Source organism: Colias philodice, chromosome 2 (genome assembly GCF_061535455.1).
Source record: "Colias philodice isolate Cphi_HAF_F1 chromosome 2, ilColPhil1 Martin Lab GWU primary, whole genome shotgun sequence".
Lineage (NCBI taxonomy): Eukaryota > Metazoa > Arthropoda > Insecta > Lepidoptera > Pieridae > Colias > Colias philodice.
This window is the reverse complement of record NC_143087.1, coordinates 1,771,836-1,786,848: the sequence shown is the minus strand read 5'-3', so window position 1 is coordinate 1,786,848 and position 15,013 is coordinate 1,771,836. Positions and strand designations below refer to the sequence as shown.

At 37.0% G+C, this 15,013-nt stretch overlaps 4 non-coding genes across 4 annotated transcripts; 2 read left to right on the top strand and 2 right to left on the bottom strand.

Annotated features, from left to right (window-relative positions):
- Positions 1 to 1,356: 1,356 nt before the first annotated feature.
- Positions 1,357 to 1,438, top strand: TRNAS-AGA (transfer RNA serine (anticodon AGA)). The gene has a single exon. It is a non-coding gene; the product is annotated as a tRNA-Ser (tRNA).
- A 3,854-nt stretch (positions 1,439 to 5,292) lies between these two features.
- TRNAS-AGA (transfer RNA serine (anticodon AGA)) lies at positions 5,293 to 5,374 on the bottom strand. Its single transcript has one exon. It is a non-coding gene; the product is annotated as a tRNA-Ser (tRNA).
- A 2,396-nt stretch (positions 5,375 to 7,770) lies between these two features.
- On the top strand, positions 7,771 to 7,852 carry TRNAS-AGA (transfer RNA serine (anticodon AGA)). The gene has a single exon. It is a non-coding gene; the product is annotated as a tRNA-Ser (tRNA).
- A 160-nt stretch (positions 7,853 to 8,012) lies between these two features.
- TRNAS-AGA (transfer RNA serine (anticodon AGA)) lies at positions 8,013 to 8,094 on the bottom strand. Its single transcript has one exon. It is a non-coding gene; the product is annotated as a tRNA-Ser (tRNA).
- Between the last annotated feature and the right edge of the window lie 6,919 nt (positions 8,095 to 15,013).

Sequence of the window (15,013 nt, the reverse complement as noted above, 5' to 3'; positions counted from 1 at the left end):
CGTATAAACACCGCTCATACAAAAAGACCATTGGGAATGAAAAGCCCCTACACTGAAGATACCTTTGACAAAAAGAAAACTCGCAGCCCGAACAAAGGCGGTGAGACAAAGGGTTTTATAATTCGTTCGTGAATCTAGATTCCCTCCTTTAGGGGTTAATTAGTGGCAAAATACACTTTCCCGTGAACTAGGAATGAATTCATTTATTGACGCTTTGTAATCCCTGTAATTTTTGTATTAGAAGCAAAAACTACACCAGTTTGGTTCCAAGTATAAGAATATGCAGTACTAGATAATATTATTGTTATTTATTGTATTCTAATGTAGGCATATAGCTCGTCACTTAGTTGAGGAGGACGACAAAAAACTGATTCTACATTTTATACTGATTGTAGCCTGCGACTTTGTCTCCATTGGCGCATAAGCCTAATTGGCCTAAAATCTCGGTCATAAACATTATGTAATATGATAACAAAATGAATGTAATAGTTACTCTTTATTGGAGATATTTTTCATTGAAAGTTTTGTGACAATTGGCACAAACATTTGGCAAATTATCCTTAATAATAGCATAGATAGACATCAAAATATCCAGAACCCAACATTACCTATAAACAACATAATAGCCCCACAATAGTAGCTAACAGGAGAAAATGTTAAAAGAATATATGGAAAATTACTTTTAAAATCGTTTAAAAATGGTTTCAAAGGAAATATGCAGGCATATGTACGAACAAACAGTCCTGCCGTTGCTGAGCCAACACTGTTCAAACATTTTAAGCTCCTTTACTCTTACTGTGTGCTTTTTAAATATCTCCTTAAAGAATTTCCGTAGTAGCCATATTAGAAATGGGAATTGTGTACGTGGTAAGACGATTTGGGTGAGCGGAGGATGTGTTTCGAAGAATCGGGATCATTTTAAAAATATCGTATTTAATGCGACAAAACAATAGAAGTCTGTTACAATTAGTTGCTGCCATATAATCCTGGCTCTGTAGTCAGGAATAAATAGTGTATTATCAGCTCTTAATGTAATTTTAGTGTACTAAACAAACTAAGAAATTACATTAAGAAATGTTCAGTTCAGCTTATCTGCCAGATAAAATGACAAATTGTTTTTGAAAATATTCGTCAAAAAATATGAAATCTATCAGGTACATTAAAGATGTAATTGGCTATGAATCTCTAAAAATACTAGTTGACCCGACAGATGTTGTCCTGTATTTGTGCACGGTGCAAATTGCCAAACGCGTCAAGTAACAAATTAACTACTACAGCTGATCAAATAAAAGTGAAAGTACGTATTATATCGAGTATGGTTTTAAATAAATTTACTCTTTTTGAACAACACGTATAGCAGTCGTGGCCGAGCGGTTAAGGCGTCTGACTAGAAATCAGATTCCCTCTGGGAGCGTAGGTTCGAATCCTACCGACTGCGAAAATTTTTATTTTGGAATTTTCAGTGACATTATACGAACAGAACTCGTATATCGCAAATGTAGAATTTATGTAAAGGGTTTACCCATGGTTTACCTAATTTATCGTCTATATCCCGTTAACCCTTAATAAGCCATGGGGATATTATTTTCCCACCTTGGCATTGCCCACAAATTAATTATTATTGCACGCCTCGTAAGCGAAGCGTTGAGGTGGGTACTACTGTCACTTCGCGCAAAACATCTGATTTTTCAAACTTAAAATGTCTTTATGTATCATACATTGCACTTGTAAGATAATACATACACACACATATTAAGAAAAAACACTATTTTTAACATTCATGGTATTTTTTATGTCATTTTTGTTATTTAAACTAGTTAAAAAACAGTTTAAAAAAGTTCTGTCTTGGACGTCCGTGTGTTTGTATGTGCGGAGGATTTTCTTGTTAACACGATAGCGACCGAAATACTTTACTAATCGAGTCTTTTTTTTTCTCTTACGCTTGAGTATGCTCAGGAATAGAACCTTTTCATTTTTCAGGGTCTGATTCGATGTGGTTTAATTGTTATTAAATAAACAAAAATAATAATTAATAGATAATTATTAAAAAAAAATTATGAGGCGTGCACTTTTGGATTTTTTTTTTTTTTTTTTTTTTTTTTTTTTTTTTATACAACAACCGACAAAGGAGCAGGCGGTGTACTGATGGAAATAATCACCGCCGCCCATGAACAATTGCAACATTAGGTAACTTTGCGATTGTTTTGCCGGCCTTTGAGAGACGCGTAGGCTCTTTTTTTGAAGGCATCCATATCATAGGTAGATGGAAACACCGAAGATGGCAAGCTGTTCCACAATTTTGTTGTTCGGGGCAGAAAATGCCGTGAAAAGCGCACAGTTGTTGAGAGCCACTCATCCAGGTGATGCGGATGGTACTTGAGCTTGTGTCGTGCAGTGCGATTGTGGAATTTGGCAGCCGGTATTAAGCCAAAAAGTTCCTCGGAACACTCCCCATTGTACAGGCGGTAGAATACGCACAGAGACGCAACATCCCGCCGCAGTGCCAAAGGATCGAGCCGATCGGTTAACTCGGGTTTGCCGACGATTCGAGTGGCTCGACGTTGCAGGCGGTCAAGAGGAAGTAGTTGGTATTGGGGTGCTCCAGCCCAAAGGTGAGAGCAGTATTCCATATGAGGCCGAACTTGTGCCTTATAGAGTTGCAGGCGGTGAGCTGGCGTGAAATACTGTCTCGCCCTAGCGAGCACCCCAAGTTTCTTAGAGGCCAATTTGGCCTTGTCCTCTAAATGACCCCTGAACTGCACGTCGCTCGCAATGTCGACACCGAGAATCCCGATATTCGGCGTGGCTTTGAGGAGAGTGTTTTGGAATCGAGGAGTCACCGTGAACGGTTTCTTTTTGGCGGTGAATGCGCACACTTGTGTTTTTGATGGATTGAATTTAACAAGGTTAGTCTGACCCCAACTGGAGATTTCATCCAGGGTTTTATCAATGTTGGACACAAGTTCGTTCCGATACTGATCCACCTGCTCCTGAGAGATTCGTGCGTGCCCGGAGTATGTAGCATCGCCAGTGCTATCATCAGCATAACAATGAATATTACGTATTTGCAACATATCATTGATATGAAGAAGGAATAGCGTAGGCGACAACACACACCCCTGCGGGACACCAGCATTCACAGGCTGCGGCTCTGAGCACGATCCGTCGACTACGACCTTAATGCTGCGTGCCTTGAGAAAACTGGAGATCCAACTGCATAGTTTCTCAGGGAGCCCGTACGAAGGCAGTTTAGAGAGAAGACCTTTGTGCCACACCCGATCAAAGGCTTTCGCTACATCTAAGCTGACTGCCATAGCTTCCCCCTTACTCTCAATAGCGGAAGCCCATCTGTGCGTTAAATAGACCAAAAGATCGCCAGTCGATCGACTTCCACGAAAACCGTACTGATGGTCGCTTAACAACTGGCGATCTTCTAGGTGACGCAACAAATGGCGGTTGATTATGGTTTCCATAACCTTGGAGAGTAAGGAGGTTACCGCAATCGGCCTGTAGTTTGATGGGTCAGAGCGGGTGCCTTTTTTAGGGATCGGGTGTATCAAGGCGGTCTTCCAACTGCTTGGGACAGTACTAGTGGTGTATGAGTACCGGAACAGGCGCGTTAGAACCGGAGCCAACTCAGGAGCACATGTTTTTAACACTATTGCAGGAATGCCGTCAGGTCCATTCGACTTGTGAATGTCAAGGGAAAGTAGGGTTCTTCGCACGGCACATTGCGTGAATTTCACATCAGCCATAGTACTATTACAATGTGGTATAATAGGTGGAGTCTTTCCCTCGTCATCCAGAGTCGAATTTGACGCAAAGAGACTTGCCAGAGTTTCGGCTTTGTCTCTTGCAGTGTGGGCCAAAGTATCGTCATCCCTGCGTAGTGGAGGAAACGTCGATTTACAAAAATTGCCCTGAATAGCTTTGGCAAGGGACCAAAAAGCGCGAGTACCAGATGGGTACTGGGTCAGCTTCTTACCAACGCCTTCAATATACTTTGACTTTGCCTTTATGATACTGTTCTTGTAAGATCTGGAAGCAGCGTTGTATCTTTTTTTCAGTCGTCTGACGTTAGGATCCTTTACCGCTTGAGCTTCTGCCCAGGCCTGGAAGCGTTCCAAATTATTTTTTGTATTTTTAAAGATACGATAAAATTTAAGGAACGCACCTTAAGATAGATAGTTCTTTTAATTTTTTTCTAGCAACACTTCTTTCTAAACGTCAACTGTGAATGTCAGTAGACAATCGAAGTAAAAAGTTAATTAAAACGACCGTTTTTTCCCGAAATTCAAGATAGTTTTTGGATCTACGCCCAGAAAAATTCCTGTAAATATGCAATTGTTTATAATTCGTAAAGAAGAACGTGTTATTTATCAGATATAAACAAAATAACGTACGAAAGCTGTTACTTTGGGTTATTTTTTCTAATTTAAAAAATGGTGGGAAATTAGTACCCTGTAGCCGTGCATGAAATCTTTAAGTGGGAATATATTTCCCTTTATCCTGTAAGGATACCAAGTAGGTATAAAAAGTAAAAAGTTGAGTAAAGTAAAAAGTAATTTAAAAATTCATACACATTCAATAAATAATAAATTTAATGATGCATATTTATTTTTTGTCCCTGTGTTAAAATCGACGAGTAAAGGCGCAGGCAAAAGCGGCAAAAGTGGGAGATTATTTCCCACATGTATGTTCATGGATATAGGGAAATAATTTCCCACAAAACATAACTTTTAATGGTTATAGGGAAATAATATCCCACCGCCAAAAAAACCTATAAGCTACCCAATATTTTACTTTTTAATATTTTACTGTTTAATCTTGATATAACCTCGTACTGATGTATTAAAATAAACTTGTTTGAAGTCATGGCCGATTAAGGGTTAAACGATTTGGGTGAATTCCTATTTATAGATTAACGTCATATATTTTAAGAAGGACTTTCTTGATTTTTACTAAATCTTGATAATAATTATAGTGAAAATGGAGGTGAAAATGTTTATAATGCGCTACTACGCCTTAGAATAAAATAAGTAAATAATTCTTAGACCCCTTTCGCGCTGTCCCTGCCGCGTCTTTCATTGTCACAAGTGGTAAGATGTGCTAAGACGCGCAAGCACGGCCACAGGCGCAAACTTGTACCTGAAAACTAACTTGATATTATGCAGTAGAAATATTGTCCAGCGCTCAAACATAAATTCAAAATGAGATAATTATAAAGCATTTTCGAGAGAGTCTATTTTAAGTTTTTATTTTTCATAAAAAGCTACTTAATACAAAAAGTTCCGCAGTCGGTAGGATTCGAACCTACGCTCCCAGAGGGAATCTGATTTCTAGTCAGACGCCTTAACCGCTCGGCCACGACTGCTATATGAAGTATTCAAAATGATACATTCATCAAAACTGAGTACTTTCACCTTATTGAATCAACTGTTATTAAACTTATTTACACCGAACTAGTATTGATAAATATTCATGATCTTCGTAATAGAAGTTTATGTTATTTTATCCATCTATCGGTGTAAACAAAGTTTCATTTATTAATTATGCTAGTTAAACAGCGACTGAATTATTAGAATATTCTGTTTGTTGATAAAGACGAAGCTTTACCTATTACAAAATTAATAAGACTCAGAACAGATTCTTGTCTTCAAATAAGACAAGCTTTGAAACCATAAAATTCTTATATAAATACAGTACAAAAGAAAAGAAGAATCATTTATTTACCAAGATCAGTAGATACCTACTCAAAAATCGATTTAATATGTAAAAAAATAATGATATGTTTTAAGAAACAATACGTAATGACTGCAATTTATTAGACCTCTGAACACAAAAATCCACTCAGATTATGCAATTTTATAAATTCTTAAATGGTCTAAAATAGAAACAATCTTCCAATAAACCCCCATATTGTACCAACAGTTCCTAGACTATTTAATACAATTACACATACAGTCTAATTGTATTAAATAGTCACAGTCTGCTAAAACTTTGCGAAAAAGCAATACAATACGTAAAAGCCGTTAATATAGTGCGGTGAGCTGCTTCCCATCGGTTTGGAGGTTCGGAAGATACAAAACTTTGTTAGCGGCAATCCAGAGGATTTCCCCTGTCAGCGAAAGGTAATATAGTGTTGGAGTTGCTTAAGAAAACAATAAAGTTATTTAAATAATTTTATTTTGGTTAGTGCGTTGTTACAATTTCGGTTCTAATAATGTTTATTAATACAATGACAACATTCAAAGGAGAGGTGACACCACCAACATCTTTATCGGCAGTGGTGACTACGTTTCAGATGGCCGAGCTGCTCCAATGCTTGTTCTGCAACTGCAACAAAAAAAAATTGTAACCTGTTTAACGTTTCGTTAATTATTTTGTAGTATAACTTATATGACTTATACAATGACGTATCGATGGTGTATCGATGTTGCAACGGACAAAAGTATGAATTATTTTTAAAAACCGTAATTTTTACATATTTTTTATGACTAATCTGTGCTATTTAAATTTTAAACTATCTGGGTACTTAGTTAAAATAAATACGATCGAAACCATGAGCAAACGCTAAAATTAAATAACAACGCTGGGAACTGCATATTACAAAGTTATTATTACATTAGCTTATTACGAATGAATTATAGATGCGGTTTTATCTTCATTAAAATAGATTTGTCATTTCAGATTTCGAATAAACATTTTCGTTTGCACATATTCATTCCTATCAATATTGATTAAAATAGCATAAATAAAAGTATCGTTATAAAATATCACAAGCTCTTACACTACACGCGTGAAAGTCAGCAATGAGTAATTTGTTTGGCTGTTTCCTAAAGTCATAGTGGTTTCCTCGCAGGATCAGTTGAGTGTTCCGTGTGGAATTAATTATATTACCTATCACCTATATTATATGTATATTTTACTAGCTTTCCGCCCACGGCTTCGCCCGTGTTTTCAAAGAAAAACCCGTTCCCGTAGGATTTCCGGGATAAAACCTATCCTATGTCCTCTCTCGAGTATCAAAATATCGCTATACCAAATTTCATACAAATTGGTTCAGCAGTTTAGGCGTGATTGAGTAACAGACAGACAGACAGAGTTACTTTCGCATTTATAATATTAGTATGGATTATATGAATGTTGAATATACCTATCAAACTAGATGTGGCACGCGGTTTCACTCGCATAGGAAGATTTTACATTCCTGCTCTTCCTGCTCTATCAATCATAGCGTGATGTTATTTTGCTTATGGCCTTCCTTAATAATACCTACATTAATACTTTCGGTGTATGTTTAATTTGATAAAGTTTTATGAAAATAAGTTAACATAAAATAACGATAATTGTAGCATCAGAGCTTTCAACAAAAATCGCTCTATGGAATTGTTCTGACATAATAATTTATCTACCTATGGTTAAAATATATTATGTTATAAGTTTCCAATTATTTAATACTAATAAGTAGTATTCATTTTTTGTGTGTAATGAATAAAGTAAAAACTAGGTACGCTATAGATTTAAAAAAAATCTTAATCCAGGCGAAACAACAACAACATCATTAAGGCTTAGCGGCCGTAACTTTGAATCTACACCAATTCCAATTTCCAAAAATTAACGTACTATTAATGATTAATCATTAATATTAAATTATTAGTACTGACCCACTTTTCTAGTTTGGCCGACATAAGCTCGGTCAAGGTAGATATATCGAGAAAGTGAAGGAACAGAATAAGTGAAGGTAGTTTTTTATATAGATAATGTAGAGCAGTCGTGGCCGAGCGGTTAAGGCGTCTGACTAGAAATCAGATTCCCTCTGGGAGCGTAGGTTCGAATCCTACCGACTGCGAAGCTTTTTGCAATTTCAACGACTTTTCACAATGGAGAGCAATATGCAAAAAAATATAATTTTATATAATGTTTATAGTATAATTTTTAAGTCTGTTTTTGATAAGCCGAGACAGCAACCTCTAAATATTAATGAAAATAAATACTCCAAAAAAAAAGTCCGCAGTCGGTAGGATTCGAACCTACGCTCCCAGAGGGAATCTGATTTCTAGTCAGACGCCTTAACCGCTCGGCCACGACTGCTTTTTCTAACGTGTTGAAATTTGAGTATAATCTTCATACATGACTTTCTATATCCATCAAAAAGTGAAAGTCAATGCAATAAACAAGTCTGATTAGGTAGGTACATAAAAACCAATTAAAAACTCAAAACAAGTATTTTTAGACTGAGCCCGGTCAATTAAACTAAATTGAAAATTCATAATATAAAAAAAATAACATGAAAGATACCTACCCAATATTATAAATAATAATATATCGACGACGAAATACTGAAGAATCTTATAGATAATCTTACACCCACCCATACTAAATTAAATGCAATCAGTTATCGCGAAAGAGGGTAACAGTTCAAAACTTATAATCGTTAGATAATAGCCTAAATCCCTTATTCTTCCTATAAATAATCCAACCATAATCTTCAATTATCTTTACAGAGGGGAACACCCACTAATTACTAGGGATTATAAGTATTATTTATCTTTTTAAGTAACAGTTTATCATGATGCAATCCAATCCTTTAATAATCAAAATTATAAATTGCTCTCCTTAATCTTTTTTGATAAGGAAACTTTGTGCACAGAAGAAAATTTGATTGTAATATTATTTGTAATTAGTCTCAATGTACTAATTTACAAATAAATTAAAAACTTTTACTATTAGACATTGTTTTGGTAACGGAAGCTGATTATGATACACTCCTACTGTGCTCGTACTTAACCTCTCAGCTTGTAAGCTAGGATGCCGTCCCTATATCATATCCTTTTCACTGATAACAAGAATCCCACAGCAATTTTACGAGACCTATATCACTACCATAATCTGATGAGAACAACAAAATCTCGTAAGTCAAAATCCATCAGGCGGTTTGTGCTGTACTGCATGCCATAGAAATATACATGCATACTCTCGACAACATAACTCCGTCTTTCGCAGTTGGGTAAAAAGAAGAATGGCCACTCTACAATCATCCCTGCCAAAATATAACAAACAAAAGCGAAATCCAGTCCAATTTATCACCACTATTTCACAAACTCATAATTTATGTAAGATTTCGGGCGTCCGTAATCCGGCGACCAAACTTAGTAGCTATTTAGTTTAGCGGTCGAGCTAAGCGCAGTTTGATACTCGGCTCACGATGCTGGCCTATTTGCTTTATTTACGACGCCAGTTCTGTTGTTGGAGACTAAGAGATTATTACGATTTTAACCCGCTCTAATGGCCCTCTATTAGCTGAGTTATAATGATAAGATTATTGTATATTTTGCCTCCCGCGACTATCTTTGTTGTGCAGTTGTTTTGATAGATATGGCTGGATAATACAATCTAATTCTAAATGACTGATTATATTAAATAGCGTAATGATTATAGTATTGCTATTTTAAATACCAAGCAAAAATATAAGAGACATTTGGAAGAAATATGTACAATCTTTATTTGATTTTCCAGAGCTACAATAAAATTAATTACGCTAATTTTGTATCCAGCTGAAAATAGTCATAAAGAGATATTGTATTGTAATCTTGGAATAACTTAAACAAAGATTATAAAGAGATTTTGATTAATAATTGTATAGGAATATCTAATTAATTTGATTATACTTACCTGTAGCGTACTGGTCTCTGGATTTTAGGTGGCGAAAGAAGACGAAATTAAACTTGCGCGTATAAAGTTTATTAATCAAAATTACAGAGTGCGTTTAGACAATTTATTTTAGTGAGGGAGTGTTCTGCTCAGCGGTTGCGTGGCGAGTCCAAGTCGTAGAGGACAGTGGGGTCAATCCGCGGCCAATCGCACGGCGCCGCGACGTGACGACGCGATGACGCAGTCGCAACGCTCCGTTCTGCACGATTTTGTTGCGGCAACATGCTCCCGGCCTTGGAACGTGCTGTTCCAACGAACTGTCGACCACGAAGCGAAGAATCAGCTATCTGGTGAAGGAAGCGGACAAATTTTAGTGAACGCCCGACGCACGATGCCGTCTGCAGTACGAATGTCGGCCACTCGTGCTACTCCATCCTTCCCCGGATATGTCGCGTGGATGCGCCCCAAGCTCCACTTCAACGGCGGCAATCGGTCGTCCTTAATGAGAACGAGCGTGTTCTCCTTGAGCTCCCCCTTGTGCTGGTGCCATCTGGTTCGCGTTTGCATCTCGGAGACATACTCTTTGGACCAACGATTCCAAAAGTGCTGGCGTATTTGCTCCACCCTCTGGAACCTCGGGAGACGAAGCTCAGGCACGTCGTATAGCAGCTCAGCCGTTACAGGTGCAGTCAGCGGACGACCAACAGGAAATGTGCAGGGCTAAGTGGAAGGAAATCATTGGGATCTGTGGAAAGATGGGACAAAGGACGGGAGTTCAGGACAGCTTCAACCTGGGTCAATACTGTGCTAAACTCCTCGAACGTTAGATGTGCGTTACCTACTACACGTTTGAGATGGTGCTTGCAGCTTTTTACTCCAGCTTCCCACAATCCCCCGAAATGACTAGCGTAAAAGGGTATCATTTTAAAATTAATATTTTGCGAAGTTGCATATGCTTTAATTTCATCAGAACAGGTAGCTAAAAATTTTTTGAACTCATTCATGAGACCGACAAAGTTCTTCCCATTGTCAGAAAAGATAGTCACGGGTTTACCTCGCCGCGATATAAAACGTTTCAAAGCTAATAGATATGATTCCGACGATAGATCGCTAACAAGTTCCAAGTGAACCGCGCGTGTAACAAAACATATAAATAAGCATATGTACGATTTTTGTAACTTAGCACCTCTGCCTTTACGATTCAACGTGAACACTGGGCCAGCGTAGTCGACACCACAACGTATAAACGGATAACCTGGGTCCAGACGCTCCTGCGGTAGATTCCCCATAATAGGCGCGACCGTAGTCGGTTGCAGTCGTGCGCAGCGCATGCACGAATGTACCACCTTCCTAGCGATGTTTCTGCCGCCGACCGGCCACCACATCTCTCTGATCGTAAACAGTAGAAGCTGTGGCCCGGCGTGGAGTAAACGTTCATGCTCGAACCGAAAAAGCAAAAGTGAAAAATGATGATTAGCTGCGATTAAAATAGGAAGTTTTTTATTAAAACTAAAATTTGGCGAATTTTGAATACGCCCACCTACACGAATTAAATTATTATTTGCGTCAAAGAATACATTTAATTTAGAAATTTGATTGTAGCCTGATATATTCGTTATATTTTTATTATTTTTAAGCGCATAGTAAATATCGGGAAACGATTCCTGTTGACTCAACTTTGCTAACGTTAATTCAGCACGATTTAATTCCTCGACTGATAATAAACCTGTCCACTTATTAGTTTTATTTCGCGCGTTATTAATAAAACGTAATACATAAGCAGCTGCGCGTTTAAGTCTATTATATTGTGAAAATCGAGAAAAAATAATTAAATTATCGTTTAAATTATTACTTATGTGACAACAAATATTTGTAGATTTAATTTCCGGTAAATCTGTATTAATTAATTTGGAATGTTTTAAATCGGGCAATTCAAAATGTACATTATGTAAAAATAACGGACCCTCCCACCATAAAGATGAGGAGCTAAGCGCTTCTAGACTTTGCCCGCGTGAGACTAAATCGGCTGGATTATCCTTGCCTGCGACGTGACGCCATGGATGTTCCTTGGTCAGCTCGTGAATCTCTGCCGTCCTATTTTGAACATAAGGTTTTAATAAATTAATAGGCATACCTAACCAACCTAAAACGATAGTTGAATCTGTCCAAAATACAATTTTATCAAAATTTGAACGCAGTGATCCAATAAGCTTATAATATAATCGTGCACCTAACAACGCACCACACAACTCTAATCTAGGTATAGTTGTAGGTTTAGTCGGCGCGATCTTACCCTTCGAACATATCAAGCGCACTGTGACATCAGCTGTTGCATTGATCGTACGAGCGTATGCGCAAGCTCCGTACGCGACCTGTGAAGCATCGGTAAATATATGTAGTTCGGTTCGCACTGGATCAATGCACATAACGTGACGCGGTATTCGTAAACTACTAAGAAAAGATAATCCATTTATAAACTTATCCCATATTTGCGAAATTTCGTTAGGAACCGATTCATCCCACGTCAATTTTAACAACCAACATCTTTGTAATAAATGCTTAGCGATAGTAATAAACGGACTTAATAATCCTAGCGGATCGTATATTTGTGAAGCACACGATAAAATAATACGTTTTGTCACTACTTCACTCTTTTGTATAATTTGCGTGAAATAATAAATATAATCATCGAGACTATTCCATCCGATACCTAAAGTTTTATTGTTACAAGTTTTATTCAGTAAACATAGATCGTGTGTTTGCGATTCATTAACGCTAGGCGTAATTAAATTTAAATTATGACTAAAAATCCATTTTCGTAATTTAATACAAGCTGACTCTAAAAGACTACTAGTTTCTTTACAAATATTTTCTAATTCGAATATAGAATTCGATGAAACTATGAGATCGTCAACGTAAAAACAATTATTAATAGTATCGGCTACATACGGAATATTCGAGTGTTTGGCTAATTCCTTTAAACATCTACAACTTAGATACGGTGCGGATGCCGTTCCGTACGTCACGGTGTTGAGTCGGTACACCCTCAGCGGCTCTGAGGGATCATCCCGCCACAAGATCAGCTGCAGGTCACGCTGATCTTCAGCAATATTCAATTGCCTGTAAAATTTTTCAATGTCAGCGCATGCAACATACCTATTCTCGCGAAAACGTAATAAAATAGAAATCAAGTCACCTTGAATAGCAGGTCCAATCATTTGTATGTCGTTTAATGATACGCCGGAACTAGACTTCATACTCGCATCAAAAACTACGCGTAATTTAGTTGTGGTGGCGTGCTCCCTAAACACACCATGATGCGGTAGGAAATAGTGCGGATTCCCATACGTATTGACGAGACTCATATGACCTAAATTAATATACTCCTGTATAAAATCAGAATACATCTTTTTATAATTAGTATTTTGCTGAAGACGTTTCTCTAACGCGTAAAAACGACGTTCAGCTTGTGCGCGTGTATTACCTAATAACTCAGGTGATTGTTTCAACGGAATTGAAACACAGAAACGACCATCGGAAAGTCGACGTGTTGTGCGAATAAAATGTTCCTCACAAGCAATATTATCTTCGCTCGATAATTGCTGTAATTTATTGCTAGGCGCGGATAATTCTTCTAATTCCCAGAAATTCCTAACTAACTTATCGAGTGAATCATCTTCCGTGGATAATGTCGAATAATTACAATTAATATGTGATAATTTTTTATTACTAGTATACGGAAAAGATTTAATTGCACCTGACACTATCCAACCTAATTTGGTGTTTTGAAGGAAAGGACCACTTTTCAGGCGCATTTTTCCTTCAGTTATTAATTCCCAAAATAAATCAGCACCGATCAGTAAATCAATAGGTTGACTTTCGTAAAAATTGGGATCAGCTAACAATAAATTGTGAGGAATATTAAATTGATTGAAATTAAATGTAGTTGTAGGCAATTTTGATGTAATTTGGGGCAAAATCAAACATTGAAAACGGGCAGTGAAGCTCCCGTCGCGCGATTTAATTTCAATGTTACAAGATTGCGAACATTGCGTAATAGAATTACCTACACCGTGAATATGTTGAGTGGACTGTAATATTCGTATATTTAATTTATTTGCAAACGATTGCGTTATAAAGGATCGCTCGCTTCCGCTATCTAGAACTGCGCGTGCGCAATAATACTCACCCGATTCATTATATACTTCAACTATCGCCGTAGACAATATGACAATCTGTTGCGAAGAATTGTCATCCTTTGTATGCATAACGGTTTGTGCGTGATTATTAATACATTGAAGTTGCATGTGTGCGTTATCTACTGAAACCACTGAAACGGGATGCGTATTAGTAAGCGAGGGGTGCTCGTACGTAGTTAACGTCACTGTATTTTGTTTAATTGGTGATAATTTAATTGCATCACAAAGTAAACTATTGTGCTTTTGTTCACACTTTCTACACGGACCAAAAAGACAAGTACCAACTAAATGACCTGGACGCATACAATTAATGCATAAGTCTTTATCCGTAATTAACTTAAACCTCTGTTGCGGGGATAAGTCGAGAAACTGCTGGCATGAATACAGCTGATGCTTTTCGTTACATAGCAAACATGACTTGTAATGGCTGCGCGACTTATTGGATTGCGATTTAGAGTGTTTGTTATCCGAAACTATGTTGCAATGAATTTTGGATGACGAATTTTTATTTTGGTAAGTAGAAAATTTATTTGAGTTATTTGAAATACTAGGTTTACTGTGATTTACGGATAGTGTAGTTAATAAATCGGCCTTTTCTTTAATGAATTCTAATAAATCGTTTAGTTTAATAATTTTGTCCTTGTTTATTTTGTAAAAGGTATTTTTAAATTGTTCCCACTCGCGTTCAGTGGTAGGATCTAACTTTGAAACTACGATATAAATAATCAAAGTGTCCCAGTATTCCGTGGGTTCTCCTAAGATTTTAAGAATACGTAAATTTTTTAAAACTGTATCAATTAAATTGTGTAATTGAATAGCCGATTCTCTTGAGACGTTTTGAAGTGAAAATATTGCCTTAATGTGACTTTGCACTATTAATCGCGTGTTATTAAAACGGTGTAATAAAAGCTCCCATGCAACCATATAATTTTCGGATGAAAGTTCTACGTTTTCTATAACGATTTTGGCATCGCCTTTTAAACTCGCCTTTAAATAATGGAATTTTTGAACCGGTGGTATTGTTTTCGAATTGTGAATTAAGGATGAAAACGTGTCGCGAAATTCTACCCAGTGTTCATGTGAACCGTCAAAGCTAGGTACAGAAATAGTCGGTAATTTTACTGAATCGTTATTAAAATTGTTACAGGTCGTATGGTCGT